The sequence below is a fragment of the Cyprinus carpio genome, chromosome A22 (assembly GCF_018340385.1).
Source record: "Cyprinus carpio isolate SPL01 chromosome A22, ASM1834038v1, whole genome shotgun sequence".
Taxonomy (NCBI): domain Eukaryota; kingdom Metazoa; phylum Chordata; class Actinopteri; order Cypriniformes; family Cyprinidae; genus Cyprinus; species Cyprinus carpio.
The window spans coordinates 8720913-8729787 of record NC_056593.1 but is presented as its reverse complement, the minus strand read 5'-3'; the positions used below and the strand labels follow the sequence as shown (position 1 = coordinate 8729787).

General features: G+C 41.7%; 1 pseudogene; it reads right to left on the bottom strand.

Moving 5' to 3' along the window:
• Positions 1-1470: 1470 nt before the first annotated feature.
• LOC122134978 lies at positions 1471-3328 on the bottom strand (annotated as a pseudogene).
• Between the last annotated feature and the right edge of the window lie 5547 nt (positions 3329-8875).

Here is an 8875-nt window from a genome sequence, read left to right as displayed (position 1 = left end):
TTTCCTGAATAGTCTCACACCATAGACCCATTATTGGATGCGATTGCTCCTGCGTGATCTGAATACGCCGAGTGGATTGCACCTTGTTAGGAGATGGATGTGTTAAAATTTACAAGTGTTTTTGTTTTCCTGTGTATTTCTAAGGTAATCAGGCGCATCTTCATGCAAAACAACAATTTAATAAAGACTCTGCTGCCAAATACCCTTGAGCTCTGATATGTCTGTTTATGCGCTGACTTTACAGCTCCTATAAAGCTTGAGTTCTCGCCCCAACTGTAAAAAAGAAATTCAAAACAGAACCTTCACCCCCCTTAGATTATCCCACGTCAATTTCAAACGCCGTTGTTTTTCCAAAAGCCACCTCCTCTCTCTCAAAGAACTGTGGTGTAGCCCTCTCTCCCAGACATGGCTATATTCAGTCTCACCAATTATGTAAATGTAATGTTTATATTTATAGGTCTACTAGCACAAGTGCATCCCTATCATGGCAATGTTCTCCAGACTTCAGGTAAAAGAATTGTATTCTTCCTCAAGGCCTATAACATTACCACCAAGGTTTTGTCGTTGAAGGATTCAAAAAAGAGTGAATTGGCTACGCTGAACATATCAACAGACCAAAAATGTTTATATCTCTCAACGTGTGTAAGTTTCAATATATACATTAAGGTACAATATTAGACAGAGTATACATTATGTTACATAAAATGTTTGGTCAAGCAACGACCTCACATAGCCCTTATCATGTCATCCCGAACATCTGGGACAGTCTGCAATTCACGTTAACAACATACAAAGACGTTAGAAAGAAAGAAAGAACAAAACAACCATAAGACCCGGTGCGGATTTTTTAAATGGTTATGTTGATAAATAGCACAAATTACTTCAAACATTCAGTTAAACGTACGCCCTTTTGTTCATGTTTTTTAAGGCAGTTTTGAAAGAGAAAAACATTGTCTTATAAAGCTTATTTAGTTTCTTGAAACATTAGCATACGTTTTTGAAAAAATGCCAACCAGTCATTTTATGGCACTCATGTGATTCTGAATACATGTATTAAAAAGCACTGATTGTTGCGATGTCCATAGCACATCATTTTAACTTAAGATAACAAAAACCACATTTTACTGTTCTGATTCCAGTTCCGTCTTGAGGTTTAGGTCCTGGCCCCTGAGCATGAGTTTTTTGGTACGTTTGGGTTCGCACCTGGAGTGAAGGGTTTACAGCTCGTTGGTAAATATATTTTGCTTTCTCTTTAAAAAAAATCGTGTAAAGAAATGAAGTGTAGAACGCAGCTACAATGCAAAAGTCAAGTCATTCTATGTTTCCTCTTTTTCCTTCCCTTTTATCATGTTGGACTGTCATACTTAAATAGGGGGTACAGACAAAATGCGTTAGTTTTGAACATCTGTGATGTTCATTGTTCAGTGCGTTTAAGTCCTAATATTTATAGTCCATTCCTACTATGGCGTTTCATGTGTCGGAGGGCGAAGATGTGTCAGACCGGGGAGAAGGCGCGCTCGCACAGGTGGCACTGTGAAGGGTCCGGTGTCCGGGTGTGCTTGCGGAAGTGACACGGGTCAGTATCACTCCAGAACGGGCAAACTTCCAGCCGCAACCTTCCCAACTGTCAAGGGGTAAGGCTTCTCGCCTAAAAACAAGACAGACAAGGAAAGACACCCCGGTACATTAATATATATCCATTTAAAAGCCATCTATAATGATGTCAACACATTTCAATTTCAAAAAAGAGCAGATGTTGCTCTGCAGTAGCGTAGTGATGTTTATTTACCTGTATGCGTTTCTGTTGATGCCGCCTTCAAGTGAGGAACTTTGCGTCGTAGGGTTTTGGCGCATCCGCGAAAAAGTGCAAGTGTGAGTCGCCCGTTCCGTTTTCTCCCTCTCGGCCAAGTGCGACTTCCCCTCTTTGGTTTGGTGTCCATCTCCAGAGGAGATGAGGCGGTTGCTGTGGAGAAGTACTCTTGAGGTTGGTGCTGGGGCATCCCGGTGTCCGTCGTCCACACACGCTGAAGTGATGCGCGGCATGTTGGGTATGGCACGCTGCATCTGTGGAGGTGCAGCATGGGGGAAAACCCTGTGTTGCCTTGGTAACCCTGTGTGAAAATGTCATCGCATGGCACATCTGTGACTAGCCAGTCTGTTGTTGATCTGAGCTCCGTCTCTGGGGCTCTGCGGTGGAGTCATGCTGCCTGCTCCTTGCGGCGTGTTGGCCAGGTCTTGGCTGCTCGTACTTGAGACCTCATAGCCATGAACCGTTGCCCTCCTGTCTTTGACTTTGGGGAACCATTCCTCTTTACAGGTCCATAAATGTCCATGCAGGCCTCCACTTTGATACACTCTGAAATGTCCTGATTGTGGAAGGGAGACCTCGCGGGACTACCAGGAAGTCACTTCCCTGGATGTTGATGGGGTTGGGCAGAGACCGGTTGAAGGCAGTAGGTCTCTATCATCAGAGTGCAGAAGCTCGGCCATGGAGGCTGGTAGTATACGGTGGAGGTGAAGGGTTGATCTCAGGCACTGGGTACGTGGGGTGGAGGCCACTGTTGGATTGTACATGTTTCTGGATTTCTTGCATTCTGTAGTCGCCGGCCCATTCCGAGCCCAAGATTCTCAGAACCCACAGGTTGTGCCAGAAAATAAACTCCAGATCCAGATATTTATCGAGATCTTCGTCATCTGTTTCTGTGATGTATCTGAGCTATGCAGTCCATGTTTGATAGGTGTCAGCTGTGCAGTCTGAGATGCATGGACCTGTCCAGTTCAATACACCTCCTTCCACCTCTCTCAACGAAACAGATCGATTAGACTTACCTTTTATTTTTTCCATACATTTCAATGCGGCTGAGGTTCATCTCGCGGGACCCAAAGTAGTAAGACCCCAGTAAACCTGTAACCATCTCAAAGGCACGCTTTTCTTATATATTGTGATGTGTAAACTCTAAATTTTAACACAACTCATGACAATCAATGATATTTCCTCGATGTACTGTGAGCGATAATCAGTTGTTGTTATGGTTATGGTGTCCTCGGGAGAACGCGATCTATTTACATTTAGCGCCACTAACTTTGCATACTATAAACTTTTTTGAAGTTCGTTGAAATGGTTTAAAAAAACAAGGTTGAAATGGGGAGTGTGTATACATACGATACGCGCTTCTTCAAACGCAACACATACTTGTAAAAGTAAAGAACTACATAAGCAAAGTAATAAAGTGAACTAAAAAACAAAATACTCACGTTTTCCCAGCATTTTTCCCTCTGTGCCGAAAAATGTGGAAATAGACGGTAAAATTGTTCCACTCAAAGCCATTGTCCAGTTGTCCCAGTTAAAATAAAAACGTCAAGATCAGGACCAGTTGCAATCCCTCCAAGCAACTTCGGTTGTAAGTGCACTACAACTCGTTTTCTGCTTTTACACTCTGTGTTTCACACTCATTGCAGCAAGTATGAATGCTGGAAGACCTTATCGCGGATAAATATCACTGCATTTAGAAGCTGGACCAATTGTAAAAAGCGGAAGGGAATACTTCACTAGCCGTCCCCTAATTTTAGGCCCCATTATATTGATGCTGCTGCTCCTCATTCGCATGTGCCGCCTTTCGTCTTGGAATGGTGAGAGCGCCAGCGGGCTCGTTCTTTAAATCACCGGATGTCCTCCACGCCCCCTCGGTAAAAAAGAGTTATTAACGAGTACAACACGATACAGAGATCCCTCCTCCTCCTCCTCCTCTCTTCCTCTCTCTCTCTCGTTCTCTCTCCTGACTTTGAGGAGAAAAAAAAAAGGAGTAGAATGGGAGAAAAATACACATCATTAACACGTTGTTTAAAGATGAAAGGTGTCGATACAATTGCGCGCACCCTCTTTGAGCCCTTGATACCGCGTATAAAAAAGGGGAGTATTGCATTTTAACAAGAATAATGTAACTGTGCTGGCTAAAGAGCAGAAAAAAGATTTTGCATTTGGTGGAAATAAATACTTAAAGTAAACCAAGTTTATGAAATGCCAATTTCTTTCCCAGATAAGTGAGGTTAGATTGATAAATCAATCAGTTAGTGGGTTACATCAAGAATGGGGATCTTTGTTTTCAACAACTGCTACAAACGTGGCCATTTAACCAGCTTTACATGTTGTATTGGTTTATTAAGGGAGCAAATCAATATGAATAATAACCCCAACCTTTAAATATTCTGCATACCAAATATGGTGGATAGAGATCTTTAACACACACAATGACGCAGTCTTGCAGAATGGCAAAACTGGAATTTAACCACATCGCTGTGGTTGTGCAGCTGTAGTGTTTAACACTAAGGCATGTACAATGGATTAATGATAACATTAAGTTGACATAGCCTGCCTTTTAAATTTATAGTTTCACAGCTTTTTTGTCAAAAAACATCAGCTTTTTTTTTTAGCCCCTTTACACAAGCAGTTTTGTTCACAAAATGTGAGAGGACCAGTTATAAACAGCCAGTTGAATTCCTTACCTCTGGACGCCTTGATAAGGGTCGATCTGCACTTCTTTTGCGCTGTGTATTTTTTCTGTGTTGCGTTTTTTTTTGTGTATTTTTTTTGATTTGTGACGTAAGCGATTACGATGTTGAGGTTGGCACCTGCAGCCAAAAGCCACAACTTTATCAGATTGCATGTCATCAGACCGGAAACATTAACAAAAACACACACAACATTCCGGTGCTATTTTAACCCCCTTGCAGGCGGCCAAATGTATCTGTAGTATCAAGCTCTTAACCCTAAGAACTCATAACACATGCCATTTAAAGCTCTTAAAACCCCTTTCATTTGCAAAATAGAGCTAAGGAGGTGGGGATGGGGCCCGCCCCACCGTGGGCCCCGGCCCGGGGGGGGGGGGCGGGGGGGCGGCGTGGGGGCGGTCGGAGGGGAAATTAACGCCCCTAGAGGGCCAATGGTAACCTGTGACAGGGGCGTTCGTACAAGAGATGGCTGATTTCGTAGCTTGCGGCAAATGCAAGGGGGGGTGCCCAAGGTCCGAGTTTAGGGGCCGACAGACTGCCCACAATCCAGTGCAAAGGGCAAAAAACATAAAATGGCAGTTTGTTTTGTGAAATGACAATCACTTCTCTATTTCCTGAGTATCAAAAATAACACGCAATATGGTGGGAAAGTGGTAGCTGCATGAGAGTTCAGGGATGAGGTGTCAGTCAGGGACGTTCAAAAGGTTCAGGAATGAATGCCATGCCATTCCTTGAACAGAACACAACATGTGTTGTGACTTTGTTTACTCTTTTGATCCCATTCCTCTTCGCACATTTTCATGAACCAAATGATATGATTCAATAGCTCAATTTAGGTGTACAGTAATGTCTATTTGGGCACGGAGAGCATGTTGACGATGGTCGTTTCTGGTGTTGTGAATATTCGAAAATGGGTGTAGGTTTATTGACACTGTACAACTAAGTTCTCTTCCCCTTAGGGCTCCATGGATCATACATTTAATATGTCGGTTTCTAATTGTGCTCTGATCATGCTTGTTTGGAGGTTTCCGACACACACCCTCACATTCCCCCTTTACAGGTATGCAAGCCTATATTCTGTGCATTGCCGTGCTGTTCGCGCTGCATGATTAATATACAATCTCTTAAAAATAAAAGTGGGGGATTTGCAGCGATGCTATAGTAAGAACAAATTTTTTGGTTTCTACCAAGGAACTTTCATTGAACAGCTCTCGTAAATTAAACCATTTTTATTCTTATTTGCGAAGAATCTTTGTCTACTATAAAAACCTTTGGAAAGGTTCTATGGATGTCAAATGTTCCTCATGGAAGCATTGATGCCAATCAATAAAACCTTTATTTTAGGAGTTTATAGAATTAATTTATAGTTCTCCAACTGTTCAGGTACACAGGCCAAAAACAAATGTAGAATAATACCTCTTGATTTTGGGGGGTTTCGCAGCGACACCATAGAAAAAAAACCATTTTGAACATTTCAGTCCTAAAAAAAGAACCATTTTAAAGACCAATGCAATAATCTGAAAGAATCTTTTTCCAAACTTTACTAGAACCTCTGGAATTGAAGGTTCAGTGGAGCTTCATGAAGACGATCAGTGAGGCAGTGAGGAGTTCTGAAAAGAACCTCTTGATTTGCCTGCTTCTTATCTGTGTTTTGTGTTGTATTTCCACCCTCTCTGTGCTGATATCTTTTGCGTGATTAACAGTTTATCAACTGTTATGCGGGTTGCCAATGGATAATGAAGCTGTGCCCTGGATTGTACTACAAATCATGGTGCAACAAGTTCTTGGCCTTTTAAGAGTTGAACAAAGTCCATTCACTTTCCTTTTGGTCGTTTTGGAAAAGGTATTATGCTTTGCGTGTTAACTGAGCTCAAGTTACCCGTAAGCGAGTCTGGGCATTGAGCATTTATTTGGAAAAAAAGTATTTTTTTTTCTTTTTTGCTTTCGTGCTTGGTTATCCAGTGTAATGCATATTTTTCAGCTTGAGTCAAACCCTGGGAAACACCTGCTCTTTCTTCACAGCAGGACGGTGGTTGCGGCTGCCCCTGCTGGCCCCTGCTTTCGAGAGAGAATGGAAACCGAGAGTCCTGCCAGAAAGTGCGGCGAGTGTGAGAGTTTGAGACGAATGGGATTCTGCAAGCAGGCCTTTATCTAAGCGACTATTTTTTTTAACGTCCCACTCCCTCTCGACCTATCAGAGGGGCTTCCTCTCTCGGACGCTCAGGAAGCAAGCCTGGCTCAGCTTCCTGCATTGCACGTGCCGGTCTGTTCAGAGCCAATCAGGGAAGGATAGCACTGTGATGACCAGGGCACTGACTCAAAAAGGAAAAAGAGTTAAAATCATGGGCACATATTTGTGTTGATTAGATTTTCAGTGTGAGCAAGTGATTGTCTGAAAGGGAGTTTGACATGAAGCTTATATTTTTTTGAAGCCTTTTAAGATTAAATAATGAACTCCAATTGAAAACATTTTGTGTTTAATGCTGCCTCTAACAGTGTTTATTTGACTCTTCAACAGTGTTCCCAATGTTTTTGTGTCAGGTACCGGCCAAAGGCCATAAAGTAAGTACCCCTAACTGTACCGTTAATGTTCTATAATGCTATACTATAATATCGTTTATTTTCTATATATGTTTTGTGTATGTATTGGTTTACACACACACACCACACACACACACACACACACACACACACCACACACACAGGCCACATACACATTTATATTCACTTTCAATGCCCATCTACATCAGCCATTCACACATATTTAAAAAAAAAAACTTGGAAAAAAGTCAACAGACCATCTAAATTGACCCCATATATTTATTTCTGTTGTAGCGCACAGATTTTTGTTTGCCTGTGTAGACTTTGTGTATATGTAGTAAAATATAACTATACAAGTATGTTTATACTATAAAGGAGAAGATTTTACATTTTTAAATCTTTAAATACTCATGTGTTAGATAGCTATATTGTATGTTTCCATAACCAAATTTATGATAATGTTTTTGTACCAAAATTTCTGAGTGAGAAGATCTTAATCAATAACCAAAAGCTAGCTAAGTATATATATATTCGGGTCTGACATCTGTTCGATTACCGCGTAACGCCCACTTTCACCATCCAATCACATTTCTGATGGTTAAAGTTAAGAGTCCCACCATACTTTCTCTGCCCTTGTTTTTCATTTGTAAATACACAAAGATGTGGACAATGTAAAATGGGTTGTCGAGTAAAATTCCTATTGTCTTACAATGAGGCGCCACGGCATTAAAATACCTTTCCTTTGGGTCAAAAATCACGTCACTGTCGTTTATTGACAACACACCTCATTAATGCATGTCTGTACATTCTCAGGTCAACATCAACAAGGAGGTTTCATAAAACATCTTCGCTTGTAAGCCCCCTTGAGATAGAGGACAGTTGACAGCGCAAGATAGAATCGTATTCTTTGGGAGAGTTTTTTTTTCCCAATGGTCTGCTTTTTTTTTTCCCGTCAGTTCATTTGGAATTTATTGGTTTGGGTAATTCTCCTGGGAGGCGGCCAATTTATAGCCTGTTAACACTTGACATCATGCAGGTCGTGCGCTGTGAGTGCAAATTTGCGACATTGGCTGTGAAATATGTTTGCTGTGAGGATATTTTACAGCAATAAATCAGGAAAAACCGGGTCTTTTTTTCTTTCTTTTATAATCTTTCTCCATGTCCCACGGCATTCTAAGCAGCCCATTTTGGCTGCGACTAACGTATCAGTGGCTCTGGACAGCGTGGTCTTTTCTAATTTTTGTTTACTTTATGGCCTCAAAATGGTTTACCAGGTTTTCATATTGTGTTGATTTCTGTCTGGCCCTTGGAGAAAACGGACTACAATCCAATCTCATACTTTAGACCGGTCACAGCTGTAGCTTGACCAAAACAAACATAAATTGAAGTCATGTGTAATTTCAATCGATCCTCAAAACAACTTTTCTTTTTTCCTCCCCCGGTCGAAGTGATACCATGAGAATATTACGGAATTGTGTTGTGAGTGATATATCCAGAGACAGGTGGATTGGGACAATTATAAGCTTGGGCTGAAATGTTTTGCAGTTGAACCTGGCAGCGTTATGCATTCATGTAGTTTCAACATCGCCCTGTTTCACAATGTTCTAAGTCTTAAAGCCACACGAGGAAGTGCCATGGTGAGGGCTGCCAAATGGCAGTTCCTTTTTATGCAGGAGTAGGAATTTATGGACAAAGAGAGCGAGGGAGTTACAATGGAGAGTTGAGTCTCTAAAAAACCGGGCGACCTTTTTATTCGCCAGCCTGACCACAAACGTGTCCCGCGTTTCCTTCAAATCTTGGCCAGTAGCCTGCGTAAAATACATCC